Genomic DNA, 17,460 nt, shown 5'->3' on the forward strand with positions numbered 1-17,460 from the left:
TTACACGATTAATTCAAAATGGCCGACTTCCTGTTTGGTTTCGGCCATGGCGCCAAGAGACTTTTCTTTTAGTTGCGACATGATACAGGTGTGTACCGATTTTCGTGCATGTACGTCAAACCGTATTGTGGGGCTTGAGTGCAAAATTTGGTGACTTTTGGGGCACGATTAGAGGGGAAAAAAGGCCCTCATTTCGTCGGAAGAAAAACAAAAACATTTCCTACAGATACAATAGGGCCTTCGCACTGTTGCCCTAATTAGGTCAGGCCTTTCTCTGCTTTTACCAGCCACACTGACTGTGATGATAGGAGCACTACGGAAATCTCAGAGCTCCATGTGGAGGCTATTCAAGGATGCAAATGAAGCTTTCGGAAATCAGAAGTTAACTTTAGCTTCAGGGATAGTCAGCCTTTGGTTTCCAGGCAGTTTAACCAATGGTTAACTGAAACTCTGCTTGGTGTGACTACAATCAAGTTCAACTTAGGGCAAAGCTACAGTTTGATATTGAAATGTTTATGTTTATGTAGCGCCATGTTAAAGCATAGATACGTTTGCAACATGCTCACTGAAAGTGCAAATGATCCACGAGACCAGAAATGTCCGTTGTGTGAGTTGATGGATGCCCTGGAACAACAAAGGTATAACATGGATTGACAGAAAGCAGATTGTCTCCAGGTTTTTGTTTGAGCCACTAAGATGTGTTGTTTTGGGGTAGAAGACATTAGCGCTGAAATAACAGTTCTTCGTTATTGTCACCATGAGGATTTAGAAACATGTGGTACTGAATGCTAAATCTGAAAGAGAATGAGTTCCATTTGAAAAGTGTCTGCAGCAGTAGATTAAGGGTCAGATGGCCAAATGCCACAGGGGAGAAGACAGACAACATAACTAGAGCCTCTTTATCTCTTTCTTTCTTTCTTTCTTTCTTTCTTTCTTTCTTTCTTTCTTTCTTTCTTTCTTTCTTTCTTTCTTTCTTTCTTTCTTTCTTTCTTTCTTTCTTTCTTTCTTTCTTTCTTTCTTTCTTTCTTTCTTTCTTTCTTTCTTTCTTTCTTTCTTTCTTTAGAAAAAATGATAAATGTTTTGACTTTTAAATAGTAAGAACTTTAGTAAGCACAATTGTTTTGGTAAGGGACCAAACCTGTGTCTGTCTTTAGATCTGTTAGATGGACTGCTTTTTTGTTTGTATTTGTAAATGTCTGGAACATTGTTTGCTTTGAAAAAGAGAGAGAGAGAGAGGGAACATTAAAAGGATCTTCTGCCAGTGTTATAGATACATAAAATGTTTTTCACTGCAATATCTCCCGTCCACGTCATGAAGTTATTGAATTATACAAAAAAAAAAATCTATTTATCAGGTTTCCATTGGTGAATAATACATTTGTATTTCTTTTTCAGGCCTTTGCAAAAGTCTTAACTCAAATGCATGGATATTCCGTTGTTAGGAATTTATCAAAAATTTGACTAGTCTGCCCCTAATACAGCCTTATTTTTTCTTCAGACACAGAAAAAAAGCACTTTACTCACATTGTTTACATTTCCTAAAATATATCAATATTATTGGGGGATTTCAAGGAAACAACCAAGTGCAAATCTGTAAGGCTAGTGTGTGTATTTATTGCATAAAAGTAATTAATAATTAACTTCGCAGAAAGGTTTGGAAGTTGTACCTTCCCAAGGTTCTTCCCAAAGCCACTGTTCTAGGAATAGGTTCATGTAAAAATCTGTGGATTTAGATGAAAAGGAGCTCATTTGGAGCATAAAGTAGAACCCTGGTTCTACAACCCTCCATTGGGGATCTCTAAGTATAGCCTCACAGAGACAGAGCCTTTTACTTTCATGTGTAATCATGATATCATGTCTGCTTTGGTGCTTCACAAAGGGACATCTCCATGTTATAGGATGTTGCTGCAACTTGGATCTTGGTAAGTGTTCTGTTCAGCTTTACTCTGCTACAATAAAGCCATAAGTCATAGCTGATAAGACTAAGACTGCCCAGTGGAGCTACTGTCCTCTGTCTCCTTTGTGATAAAATCTTGTCATCAGCTCCTTCCAGCTCAAGCGGACTTTAAGCCAGCATTCAACCTTTATAGAGCTACATGTGAAAGCTACACGATGCTAGCTTTTTGGAGGGCTGTCTGTAAGCTCATTTACATTAGCAGAATATCCAAAAGTCTTCACTCTGCATCAGGAAAAATTGCGTTTTCGAATCACGTGTAAAAGTACAGCCAAGCTTTAGATCGCTCTGGTGGACTTGTTTGACTTCTCTCTATTTATCTTCTTGGTACTCTGCCATATCTGTGTGGCCCTTTGTTTTGTGTTTGGGACTGAAAACTGAAAGTTCCACCAGTACGTCGTTGTGGAGATTACATCCATCACTTCTTAGAGACTTTTCTTGTTTTAAACGATTCTCTATATATTTCAATTAAAGTACTAGAAAGGGGTGACAAAGACTTTTAAATCACTATGATTCAATAAGAGTTAAATAACTGTTTTTTACCATCTGTAACTCTTTATCTGAAAAATTCATTATAACCTTTTTCATTCTTTTCTATTTCAAATCATAATTTATTTGAAATGTCATCAAAGTATATCTTGAGTTTAATAAGAGCAGGTGCCACATTTTTTTTTAAAATATCTGTCCTCCATGGGAACAGCTCCGTGTATTCATTTCCTCAGGCCATCCCTCGTCAGCTTTTACATGCAAATTGAAATTCCAGCAGAGACACCCACCATTTAAAAGACAACCAAATGAGATGAAGATGACGTGCAGCACAAAATGTGACCCCGTAGCTATTTGGGAAAAAAACCCATTAAAATAGGATCAGGATGCTTGAGGTATCCTCCATCTCTCTGCGATGCACACACACACACACACACACACACACACACACACACACACACACACACACACACACACACACACACACACACACACACACACACACACACACACACACACACACATGCTCAGGCTCGCAATGCTATGTCCCCATAACTGTCATTAGAGGCCTCAAACAGCACTGACCATCCAGTCGACAGATCAATAAACCAGCAGCCTCTGGCACAGAGCACATTATGGTGTCATCAGCCATGGATGTAGTCAGTGCTGACAGGGGAGCAGTGATTACAAGCTCTGTGCAATATTTAACCAGACAAAGCCCTCTGCAGAAGCAAAGCACTGTTTCTGTTTAGTTACTGAGGAACACAGATGGTTAAAGTAAGGGTTTTTAAAAGTCGGTCTGATTATTAAATTGTTCACTTGTTAAGTCTGGAGCCCACGTTTCATCAAGATTTTGACAGGTCATCAGTATGATTGACAGTCTGTGTGCTACTATTGCTAAATGTAGTTTGCTGTCATTGAAATTTCACACTTGCATTTTGAAAAGTGACAAGCGAAATAAACAGATAATTTTGGAAAAAAAGTTCTCTTCATGCACATAAAGGCTGATTTATGCGTCGATTTAACGCAGAACCATAAATCAGTTTTAACTCAAACCGAAACCGAACCGAAACCGTGGCCCCAAAACCAAAACGGAAACCGAACCGTGGGCTACCTGAACCGTTGCACCCCTAGTGGTTCCATCAAGGTGGCTAGTAACCTCTCTCAATACGTCTGAGCTGCTTTTAGTCTCCGATTTTTTCAAGTATTCTGATTTGAAACATCTAGTGAAAGTCCAAGTCCGCCCCAAGTTTTGAAAGTTTTTTTCTTAATCGGGTTTCTGCTTTCTTTCGGCTTTCCTGTCCCTCACGTGGATCCGCTGAAGTTCAATACTGACCACACCCACACGCCCCCCTCATTTGAATATAAGAAAATGAAATAAAAGAGCCATGAAATAAATAAAGTCTCATGAAGTGTAATAGGTAAACAGGGCATTACAAAATAAGTGTCATGAAATAAATAAAAATACCATTATGAAATAATTTGTCATGAAACAGAAAAAGTTGTCATTTAAATAATAAAGATTTTATTAATTATCTTTTATTTATTCCATTGTCCTATTAATTTATTTAATTGAATATTTCATAATTTAAGTATTTTATTTAATTTTGAAAGAATCAGCGTTCCCTATGGGAGCTGTGCACATTCATGAGCAATTATCTCTGCTCACTTAGCCTGGCCAACCATATCAGTTGACCTCACAAAAATGTCTTTACGAGAAATGGATCTGGTACCGGTTCACCAGCGTTCAGACTCCACTGCACACTCTTTTGCTGATACGAGTCAGCCTACATCGCTTATTCCATTTCTCTAATTGATTCTATGCCTGACCAATGACATCCAGAGGAAAAACAGACTTATTCCATGTTTCATATATATATACATATATACATACACATACATATATTCTGGGAGGGAAAAGGTTTGTGTTTCATGGTTTTAATGAATTAATACTTTAAATTAGTTATATTATAAATTAGTCTTTAGTCTTCCCTTGTCAATATGCACCTGTTCAGTAGTGATCAGCAGCCTAGTATACCTAAAGAAGAATGAAATGGGAATTAAAAACACGTAGCTTGTTGCAGGGCCTGCAACTTTGCATACATTACTCAATGGCCAGAAGGTGAAGCTGACAGCTGTGTGCTGCAATAAAAGTTACATACAGCCCAAGGTGCTGTAATTAATCTTACTCAACAAGCTTTCATTGCAAAAGATTGTTTTCCAGAATATTCTTCCGCTTCTGGTTAAATAAGCGGTTACATGTGTATCAGTAACAGGAATTAAAACAAACCCATCATCATCTTCAGGCCTTTGTCTGCACTTATGAGGACGCATGACACTGAACTGAACAATCGTTCGATGAAGTGCTGACAGGACTGCAGGAGGATCTTGAGCAGGTAAATAACTTCAACCTAAAGGTCAGTTGCCTTTGCTGCGCCACTATAACAGTCTTAAGAGACTCACTGTGCAATATTAATGTTTTTTAACTTGCTAGGATATTGTGATTAGGGGATAAACCTTACTGCTACCCTTTACGAGCCCATCAATTATGAAAAAGCAGTATTTGTAGTTGAACATCTTTGGTAATTGGTTTCGAAGGTGATGCATATGAGCTTCTAATGATTGCAAACAAGACTACTTTCAAAGGCACAGATGTCGAAGCCCTAGATTTAAAAATGGAAGACACAAAACAGTTGTTTCCAGTTATTGACAGGGCATAATCAGAAGAGTTTGTTTTGACTGTTAACTTCAACACACCATCATTAAAGCAGCGCAAAGGACTTTCTTTTAGGTTGAAATGTGACTTCCAGTTTGATGTCAAGGAATACTTTTTTGGTTCTAGGAAAGGTTGCTTAGTTTTTGTCCTCTTACGTCCCCGCAATCAGTAAAACTTCAACAGATGATCCAGAATGCAGCAGCTAATCTCTCTGCGCTAGCTTCCAGTTGCAGCGGATATCAAGTTTAAAGCTACCAAACAATTACCCAAGCGGCTTCTGCTCGGCCTCGCTGGCGGTGGGTTGCCTCCCGCCTTCTTCTCCTGTCTGTGGGGTTGCCGGTGGCCTGGGTTCTGAGTTCTTCCTCGTCGGCCCCTGGTCTCGTGGGTGGCTTCCCCCCCCTCCCCCACTATAGATACACTTCAGGTGGAGCTATTACACACACACACACACACACACACACACACACACACACACACACACACACACACACACACACACACACACACACATACATACAGTACACATAGCCACATAGACATATACACACACACTCTCTCAAGCACACATACAAATACTGTATATGTATGTATTCATACATACGTGTTTTGGTCGGCTCCGTGTCGGTTTTGTGTTTCGTTTGTGGTTTTTGTTGCAGATTTCCAGTGCTTGACGTGTGCCTCCGTGTGTTCTTGCTTCCTGGATTGGCAGTGGATGTCTTATACCTTTGATAAAAGCATCTGCTACATGACAGTAGTAGTAGTAGCACTAGTAGTAAAAAAACCCAGCCAAAGTAACTTTGGACTCCTGTTCAGGTGGTCTCTTGCAACAACTGTGCATCACTTCATGGGACCGTCACACATCAACAACAATAATAAAAACAAAAAGCCCTCAGTGCTCCAGGAGGTATCCCGGTGGAGGCAATATAGAGACTAAAGACAGTAATGGAGGGGAAAATGAGAGAGGGATGGAGGAAGACATCTAACAAAACATTTTTGTAGTGTCATAAAGTGACCACCTCCCTGCCATACGGGGTCCCACTGAGTTAAAAGTGATGGAAGTCTTATGTGCTGCTTTAGAGCTGTATGCTCAATTACATCACCTGTTCCAGCTGCTGTAACATTGATACGTTCAGCAACTTCACCGCAGAAGTCCAAGGTTTACGTAGAAAACTACGGAGCCCCTTTGGTGAAATTTGAAAAAAATAGAATAATGTGTGGCCACGCATTAATAACTTGTGCCACGAGGCACACACAGACACAGAGAGAGAGGGGGAGAAAGACAGTGAAGCAATAATTATTGCAACATGCTGCCAGAAGTTAGATGTCATTTTTAAATAAGGACATGACAGGAATTCACGCTTCAGGCTAAATGTCGTGTAGCTTATCACAGTTAGACATGTGTGAGGCACTGACGGAGTGTACCTGAATAAGCCTGAACTGCCTTCACATACAGTATAGTGTCCAACAATGCAAACGAAGTTTATAAGACAGCCTGCTAATCTGTTCTGCTTTCTGTATATTTGTACATTATCCTGTAAGTAAAAAGCAACAGTGGTGTCTCGTTCAGCAGTCTACGACACTGATAGAACAGCAGTGCAAAATTAGTGCAAAACTGTTGTGTGTTACTGTGGGAGAAGGGAGTTCAGTATGTCTCATCTTGACTTGTTTCACATGTGTTTCACAGAATGTCTCATCTTGAATAACAAGAAAAAAATGAGGCAATTAGTAAGCGAAACCTAGTGAGAAACAGAGAGGGAGAAAAAGTAACAGAAATAACAAAATGCTTTTAAATAATCAGGAAAAGGGCAAAAACTTGACACATGGAAAGAACTAAACAAAAACAATTAACAATCAAACATAACTAACAATTTGCTTTTCTTCATTTCAACGTTAAAGGCACATACAAAAGTCTTGTCTTTTAAACTCAACCTTTCAGAGCCAATGCAAAAGCAGCTCCACTTCACTAAAAAACCCATCATTTCAAAGGCTTGCACCATGCAGGAAGTTGACCTTTGACTACAATGAAGACTCAGAACCACTTGAGGTGAGGTTTCCATCCAGGAACAGAAGGACAAATGGTATAAAAGCTGATATTGTATGTGGACTGTACAATACAATTTTACTTCAATCCAGTCCTCCCGACCTACTTTCCCTTCAGTCACTACTGAACAACTATATCTAGACCCCTTATTATTCTTTTCTTTAAAAATAAATGAATACATGAAATAAATGACAGATTCATCGGAAACATCCTTAATATGGTTTAGTCGATTTAATACATCATTTGCATGCAAGTGGGTCAACACGTACCTCAGGAGTCTCAATGTAGAAGTGACAGAGGTTTTTGGATGCATTGTAATTTGAACACAATGATGAACACAAATGATGAAGACTGAAAACGAAAGATTCATTGCAGCTGTGTGTGACAACAAAGCTAAAATTCAAAGACAAAACACGAGTCTGCACAAACTGTACCCAGGGTATGACTAATTTTTCCATCACAATCCTAACATTTACACTGCATACATGATATATATTTGGGGGGTTCCTCCCTGACAATACCAGAATAAAAAATGTTGACATTTTTAAAACAGAGTTTTCGCACTACTGTGTTTGGCGTGAAAAAGCCACAATTCATCTGAGACTTTAGGCGCGTTTTTCCACTAGCTGGTGTTCAGGGTAAATCTGCTTGACAGAAACCTCTTCAGGGCTGACAGTCTACTCGGCCCCTACAATACAGTTTCACTCATTCCAAATGTGTCCAATTAATTAATACAGCAATAAATATAACTTTGCCAAGGAAACATTTATTCGATGCAATCCCCAGTCATGAGCAAGCATCAGGCAACTGTGGAAATGAAAGTCTCCCCTTTAACAGACAGAAACCTCTGGCTGAACCAGATTCAGGAAGGGCCCCCATCGGCCTCAACTGCTTTGGGATTGAGAAAACAAGAAAGATGAGAAAACAGAAATAACAAGAGATCAGGAGCACCTGCTGGGAAGAAGGAACACAGGTTAATAACAGCAATAATAATATCATTAATAGAGTTGGAGTAGAATAGATCAAAGTGAGAAGAAGTGTTGTTGTGGAAAAACGTATTAACACCTCTCCATAATATGTTCAAACCACTAGGTGGCTATCGGGACTGAAACTGAATGCATGACTTACCCACCTTCAAATCGCATCTCAAAACTCACCTCTTCTCTCAGCTTTTAATGTGTGATTTGTTTCTCATCCTTTATCTTATCTTTTATTTCTTATCTTTTTTATCCTGTAGTTTTTAATTTAAATTTTCTTACTCTCGATGTTTTATCTTTGTGTCTATGAAGCGTCTTTGAGATCTTTTAAAAGCGCTATATAAATAAAATGATTATTATTATGTACATAACCAAGAATAAAGACTTGAGAGATGATCCAACTTTTAGTAGATTTAATGAATCATTTGCATGCAAATGGGTCAAAACATATATCAGAAGTCTTGATGCAGGAATGACTAAATGAAGTTTAGAGATGCATAGTAATTTTGAACAACACAAAATGATGAGTAAACACTATGATTTTGATAAACAGGTCACTGTGACACTAGAACTAATCTTTCGGAACAAAATATGAGTTTGCACACTCTGTACCCAGGCCAAGTCTAATATTTACATCACGATTGCAGATAGCCAAGGCTGATATTTCCATCACTGGTGTATCATGGGAGGTCCCTGAGCAGTCTAGGTCAGTAGTAGTATAACTAAGGGATGTTTCAGGGCACCTGAGCCATCCTTAACTATAAGCGTTATTAAAAAAGGAAAGTTTTAAACTAAATCTCAAAAGGTAAAGATGGTGCCTGCTTCCCAAACACAAACTGGCTGCTGGCACAGGGAAAGGGCCTGATAACTGAAGGCTTTACCTTCTGTTTTTCTACCTTGAGGAACTGCGAGCCACAAGTGAGAGCGAAGGACTCTGCTTGGAAAATATGGAACTATAGGCTGTTTTAAGATATGATGGATCTGATCACTAAGAGCTTTATATGAGAAGAGGATAGTTTTACATTTTACTCTGGATTTTATAGGTAGCCAATAAAGCAAAGCTAAAATTCTTTTTAGTTCTCAGCAGAACCCTGGCTGCACCATTTTGGATGAGTGAACGTGTTTTAGAGAATTTTCAGAATCTCAATAAAAAAAAAGAGCCCAATCTTGAAGAAACAAATGCATGGATCAGTTTTAGCGTGCGACATTTAGCAATATTATGAAGGGGAAAAAAGCTGTTCTCAAAACTTGTTTCATATGTGAATCAAAGGACAGATTCAAACATAACTCCCAGGTAATACTCAAGACCAATGTAAGATCAATTCTACAGTAACTATATAGCTAGACAGTACATCCCTGAAGTGCTTAGGTCCAAATACAACAATTGTAGTTTTATCCTAATTAGGCAGGAGAGTTTTAAGTCATTCAGGCGTTTGTCTTTCAGAAATGCTTATAGTCTGACCAAATGTTTTATTTCCCCTCGTTTCATGGACAGGTATGGCACATCATGGCAATAGAAATTCATGGCATGTAGTCTAATGTACTTTTTGCACTGGACTAAAATTACATCTGGACTTACAAATTACATCACAAAACATTTGTATTGAGTTCTGTGCCGTCATGACCTGGGTGTTTGCTGAAATTGGGTAATTTGCAGTGGATTTTTTTACTTCACAAATCACAGACATGGTGCTTTCAGACAGGATTAAAATCACAGGTGTCCTCTGTAATTATTAAAAAATTACTGCGGGTCCCCATAAAAATTTGTGAATGGGACATAATTTAACCTAATGGAACCGAGTACTGTATAAGATGAAAAGAAACAGTCCCAAGCACTGAACCCTGCAAAATTTCAATTCAATAAAGTACCTCTAACCCCAATACAGGGAGGAGGTGGATCACCTGGCTGCATGGTGTGAGGACGATAACCTGAGGCTCAATACCTCAAAAACCAAAGAACTGATTGTGGACTTCAGGAAGAATGCTGTCACTCATCCACCCATCCACATCAACGGTGTGGCAGTGGAACGTGTGACCAGCTTCAAATTCTTGGGGATCCACATTTCACAGGACGTCTCCTGGACGACTAACTGCTCCAACCTGGTCAGGTTGGAGCACCTGGTCAGGAAGGCTCACCAGCGCCTCTTCTTCTTGAGGACTCTGAGGAAACACCACCTCTCTTCAGACGTGCTGGTGAACTTCTACCGCTGCACCATCGAGAGCATCCTTACCAACTGTATCACAGTCTGGTACGGGATCTGCTCTAGCGCTGACCGGAAGGCACTGCAGACGGTGGTGAAAACCGCCCAGCACATCGCCAGAGCTTCACTTCCTGCCATGAATACTATCCACAGGAAGCGTTGTCTCAGGAGAGCAACCAACATCATCAAGGACTCCTACCACCCAGCACACAGTCTGTTGCCCTCCTGCCCTCTGGGAGGCGCTACAGGAATCTCCGTACACGAACCACCAGGTTCAGGAACAGCTTCTTCCCCACAGCTGTCTCCCTGCTGAACTCTGCCCCCCCTTTCACTCACACACACCAACCCCCCATCCCTCACCCCCCCAGGAAGTGAATGGGGCTAGTACCCACTAACTGTTTGCACTATTCTGCACAACTGTACATAATATAATTGCACTGGACTTTTTTACCAACTACATCCTTGCACTACTGTAAATACTTCCACACTGGGAATGCTGCAATCACCCATGTACATACTGTAACTCAAATCTGTTGTAAAACATATAATCACATCTCATCTGTTTATAATCTGTTTGTAATATATATTATCACTCATTCATGTCTGACCTGCACCTCATAACAAGATTATTTATTAATTTGCACTGTGTACATACATACTTATATATATATATATATATATATAGTCCTCCATATATATATATATATATATATATATATATATATATATATATATATATATATATATATATAGTCCTCCATATATATATATATATATATATATATATATATATATATATATATATATATATATATATATATATATATATATATATATGTGTGTGTGTATATGCTGTACATTGTGTTTATTTCACTGCACAAGCACTTCCGGTTAGATGCTAACTGCATTCCGTTGCCCTGTACCTTAACATGTGCAATGATAATAAAGTTGAATCTAATCTAATCTAATCTAATCTAATCTAACCTAATCTAATCTAATAACATTTTCAAGTCTCAGTAGTAAAATATTTTGATCATTTGTATCACATGCAGCATTAAGAGTCAACAGGACAAGCACAGATACTAGTCCTCCATCAGAGGCCAAGATGAGTGACTTTGGTGACTTTCACCAGAGCAGTTTTTGTGCTACGATCTCCTCTAAATCCTAACTGGCACTCTTTAAGCAGATTATTTGAGCTGCAACTATTTTATTAATAATTTTGGAAATAAAAGTGAAATCAGATAAAGGTCTATAATCAAGAGTAGGTTTCTTAAGTAAAGGTTAAATTACAACAACCTTAAAACTCATGCACATGGCCAGTAAACAATGATTGAGTGATCAAATCCTATAAAATAGTACTTTATATAAAGAGATGTTCTGTGTTCATACATGCTTTTCTGCACTATGCATGCATCTTTATGTTCTGCCTTCCTCCATGTAAAGTGTAAAATGTCCCTGTTAATGAGAACAGAGCATACAGACAGCTTCAGGGAAGCTGAGGGAGGCTGTGTCTTAGCCTCAAGACATTATGGAGCAAAAAATATTTTATTAATGTAGCATTAAAAATTTATTTACATTCATCACTTTCTCTGATAACTTTCATCCATTTTATATGCAGGAAGATAATTTCATTTCCTCTATGAAGAGGCATTTGAAATTTGATGCTGGACGTGCAAAATATTTTTTCTTACATGGCTGGGATGGATCCAGAGTTAAGAGTCAAAAGATCAGGAGATAGAAATAACAGAATTGACAATCACAATTTATAACTGTCAGTTCAGTGAAACTCAGAGATAGATATTTTATTTTGGATGTTACACTCAGGATAGTTGGCAAAAGAGCTGTAAATAATTTCAGATCTAATATCAGATCTTTGAGGAATTTAAAACTAAATGCAGGAGGGTCAAAACAGCATTGATCATAACTATTTACAGACCCATGTCAAGAATCAAATTTGGCATCAAATGCAATTAATTGGAGAAACAGTGTAAAAAGAATTTCCTCAAATAAGGATAGAATTGATGGATCCATCCTGTTGGTGGATCAGGGTTGAGTAGAAGGCTGCGTACTGTAGCATCAGGTATTTTATTTTTTTTCCTCATTCTCAAAACACTAAAACTAAAGGAAAGGAAATATACTCCATCCAGTATCTCATGGCATAAATAGTCACATAGAAAATATCAAGAACTTTGATTTTATCTTGGTATAAATAACCTACAGACATGCAAAATGCCCAAACAACCGCAATTCAATTCCATTCAATTTTACCTATATAGCGTTTATTAAAACCGAGACCCAGAAAATTTCCCCTGAGCAATTATTACATAAAATAATGTAATGTCATGTGGCAGTTTCCCGGCTGCTACTGGTAATATACCACATCCGCACACCACATCATGACCCATGGGCCATTACGCAGACCACATGCTAACCAGGTAGCTTGCTAGTGTTAGTTTGGTGGGTGTGTAAAGGGTTGGAAAATGACCTAAATTAAAAACAGAGTAAATGTTGACACCCCCCCTTATTGTATTTTTCAAAACAAAGCTACAACATAAACAGTCTACGTTTAGTTTGAATGTTATGATTTTTTTGTGACACTAGGTGTCACTATAATTCCTGGTGCAGTGTGGAAGACCCAGCTCAGCCGCAGCGGTCAGGCTACGTCAGAATAAAAATGGCGACTGAGCTGAACAACTGACAAACGTGTCTATTCTTCACTGCTCCACAGGTATGTGAAAATTGGTGAAAACCAACCAATACTGTGTTGGTAGATTCAGAAGGGGTTAATGAACCATCCGGCTGGATGGGTGTGACAAATGAAGGGTTAATTGATTGATAAATTAGTTTCTCTTTCACCTTGCTTGTTAAACCAAAGGTAATGCCAGTTAAATTGAAGGCATCAGTGTTTGAAAGTCAGTTTTAAAACAGATTAGAAGTGAAGTTCAAAAGATAAAGTTGTTCAGTGGCAAAGTTTGTCACAAAAAATATCTAAATAAAAGGAAGGAAGAGCGTGTAAATGGCAAAATATTGAGAACATTCTTAATCAAGGGCCGTTGCCACAGTTGAGGACATCCAGGGTTTAGACCAGACCCTTTAATATGGTTTTAGGTATCTTTTATTTTTTGGTTTATTCAATGCCGTAGATACAGATACTACATGTTTATTACATTAGTTTAAAATAAACGCTATTTTATTTTTTGTTTCCCGATGCATGTGTCTTCAATACGATAAAAAAGATATCTAATGCAACATTTTATGTATTGATATATAGCTTTAACTTGTCTCGCGATCACCTACTTTCTTTGTATCTATAAAAAAGTTCAGACCAGCATGCTGAAACATGTACATTTCGTTTTGCTCACAGTTTCTGTATGAATATGTCCAGCTCACGTTTCATGAATGGAAGGAATAAAAACAGGTGACATCAGAATAAAAATGGCGACTGAGCTGAACAACTGACAAACGTGTCTATTCTTCACTGCTCCACAGTTATCCAGAATTGTGAAGCAAACTTGCTGCTGGCCCAGGTTCCCCTAGCCCTGAGGCCGGTAACAGGTGCACACACTGAGCTACATTTAACATCAAAGTAGGTTTCCTGTGCTATTTAGGCTTATAAACTTTCTGGAATCACACACAACACATTTTTGTTATCTCTTCATAATGTGAAGATTGGGAATCATGAGTTTGCGTCTAATTATATTGGTTTTCTAACCACAGTGCTTCCTGGTGTTGGGCGGTGACAAAGGACCTGAGCCTTGTTTCAGGCTGTCTTTTATAGTGTAATGAATAGGGAAAATGCTCAGTCCATCTTCCTGGTCCATAACAACTGTGGGGTTAAAATGGGTTTGTTCCCAGTTGAGCTCTTTTGTGAATGATCTGATGACCACCTTTAGGTGTGGGAAATAAGTGTAAATAGATTTTGTAATGATTTTTGGATATAGAAAATGACCTGTGAGGGTTAACTGATTAAATCATTCCAAATAAAGGTGGTACAGTCCAGTGGGAGGGGCCTAGCCTTTAAATGGAGAGGATTCTACACTGCCTGGGGAGTCAGAGATGGGCTGTGGTGCTGTAAAGCAACAAAACTGCTTCATTAGTATTTTGTAAATGTACATTTTTGTTTGCTCACTGGACATTATTAAAGGTAAATAAATCACTTAATCCTTTTCATCAAATGGACTTTGTTTTGTGGCCTCTTTTTTTTTTTGCAATATTTTAAAGTTAAACTACACTTTTTCAGCCTTCCAGCATACCACCCTCACTCTAGGTCAGAGTGTGACAGTCTTCCTGTGCTCTTGCTGTTCAGTTGAATATACAATATCAATATCCACTCCTTTAATCATTTTACCTAGCATAAACCCTGTGACATTTCATTCACAAGAACACTAACAATGATTCAACATTTGAAAGGATAGAGGGCATAAACATGGGACTTGTGCTGGATTGGTTTGGTTTTGTCCCAGATCTGTCTTCCTTTCTTTCCAATTTTCTTATGTTTTGTGCCAGCTCACATGTGTGAGAGAGAACTGGGAAAAGGGATGTAGATATCAACCCGACATCTTGTTGTGAAGCCTTGAAATGATCTTATTCCCGCTCAGTAGATCACACTTTACTAGGTATTATTCAAACTCTTTGAAAGTTACAATGATAACACTGATTAAGACGTTCCCAAACAAAAAAGCATGGCCCCAAACTATTTATACTTACGCTGTTTATTCAAAAAAAGAAAAAAAAAACTGGTAGAAAATGTCAAATGTAAAACTCAAGTTTGATGAGTTCAGTTTCACAATACTCAGAGCTCTGAAATAGGCCATTGAACAGGAAAAAAACATGAGGATTTGTCAATATAAAGCAGATGACTCAAAGCTCATTTCAAATTTTTACCAAATATATTAACAGCAACAGTATCTGGCTTAAAATATTCACAAACATTATCCTAAATCAAACATCCATTCAATAAGGCTAACAAAAATAATGGAACTCACCACTGATGATACTGATGAATGCTAGCAGGGGAGGGGGATTCGTCATATGCTCATTGCACTGTCTCTCTATAAAATAAAAGGAATTTAACTAAGGTTTCAGGCCTGAATGTTAATCAACACTGTCAATATTACTTCTGACAGTTTTAGAAATGCCAACACTGTGTGACAGCAAAATAAATTAGTAGGCTAATTTTCGTGACCCTCACACAATCAGGTACTTATTCTTAGTGGTGTGAAAAGAAAAGTCCACTGAGTGAACTATGCAGCCTATAGCTCAGTCTCAAATCTCTATTATAAATAATTACACACTATGTCAGCAGGATGCAATTCATGTTTTAACTGATGTATTTGGGTGACTGGGTGTCAGTGATAACCTTTTTTGTGTTATTGTCTGTAGGGTATGTTTGCAGAGGGACATATGGTGGTAGACTTTGCAAAATGGATGTAAATGGCTTTAGCGGATACTTTCTTCCAGAAGAGGCAAGCAAATAGGGTCACTTATACGAGTGGACGTAGGAGCACACAGGTTTACTGCAACTTGTGTCGACAATGTAGTCGGAAGGAGATTAGTGACTGTAAAGTAATAGTAGGGGAGAGTGTAGCCAGACAGCATAAAATAGTGTGTAAGGTGACTCTGGTTGTGAGGAAGATGGAGAGGACAGAGGCCGAGTAGAGGACAAAGTGGTGGAAGCTGAAAAAGCAGTGTTGTGTGACTTTCAGGAGGAATTGAGACAGGCTCTGGGTTTGTCAGGAGTTACTTTCAGATGACTGGACAGGCTAATACGATCAGGGAGATGGAAAGGAAAGGTGTGTGTGATCTAGGAGGAAGGTAGACAAGGAGACTTTGTGGTGGAATAAGGGAGTGCGTCGGTGTATACAGAGAAAAAGGGTAGCTAAGATGTGGGTCACTGCGGGAAAGAAGGAGCAAACAAGAGTATAGGGAAATGCAGCATAAAGTGATAGTAGAGGTGGCAAAGGCCAAACAAAGAGTGCATTATGAGTTGTATGCTTTGTCAGACAGCAAGGAGGGAAAGACTGATCTGTACTGTTTGGTGAAGCAGAGAGAGAGATGGGAAGGCTGTGCAGCAGTTTAGAGTGGTGAAGGACAAAGAGGGAAATGTATTGACAGGAGCCAGAAGTGTGATAGAAAGATGTTAAGAGTACTTTGAAGTGTTGATGACTGAGGATAAGAGTGAGTGAAGAGTAGAGGAGGTGATTGTTGTGGACCACGAAGTACCAAAGATTAGTAAAGGTGAAGTTAGGACATTCAAGAGGGCGGAGAGTAGAAAGGCAGTTGGCCCTGATAATATTGTAACGGCCCAGCAGAGAACCCAAATGCAACACACAGAGCACACAGCGGTAGTTTGTCTGGTTCATTTTATTGACCAGTTACTTCCAAGATGGAACGAGAGTCTTTCGTTTGGAGTGGCAGAGAAGGGGAGTTACTTTTAAGTGTGACTTTAGAATATAAAACAGGTAAAATACAAGAAAATATTGACGGTGGCCAAACAAATTGTAAACACATGTCGCACACATGACGCTGGTGTCGTTTTCTGTGGCATAATGTGAAGTTCTGAAGCCTAAATGTCCGTTTCTCCCTGTTTACAAGCAAACATGAAGAGGGAGTTTTTGAAAATCTCCACTTTGTTTTTTTCTTGCTTTAACATATATAAAGTGGTCTCCCCTCAGCCTGCCAACTCAGAGAAGGAGGAAAGCAACCAAATTCTGCAGTGTCTGTACAGCCGCCCGGATGAGCCGTCCAGTGTCATGTGACTTCTACGAGCCGTTCAGATTCGGCGCATTTTCGTTACGTAACCAAAATGCAAACCACGCCCACAACTATAAAACCGTGTAACTGCATGCGAGCGTCCGACTATCGCATAGCACTGCGTGACATCGGACACTCTCTGTCCATCTCCCTCCAGCAGCTGCCACTTTATTGAGGTTTTTGTAGTGAAATGAGGAGGAATCATAGAGATAACTTCTCATTTCAACTAACTGGATCAGCCATTCCTCATCCATGACTGTTTCCTACAGCGCTTTCAACTGCTTTCAACGCGAGCGACAGGAAGAGAATAGAAGCAGGGCGTCCGACAAATG

Source organism: Cololabis saira, chromosome 9 (assembly GCF_033807715.1).
Source record: "Cololabis saira isolate AMF1-May2022 chromosome 9, fColSai1.1, whole genome shotgun sequence".
In the NCBI taxonomy this organism is placed as follows: Eukaryota; Metazoa; Chordata; class Actinopteri; order Beloniformes; family Belonidae; genus Cololabis; species Cololabis saira.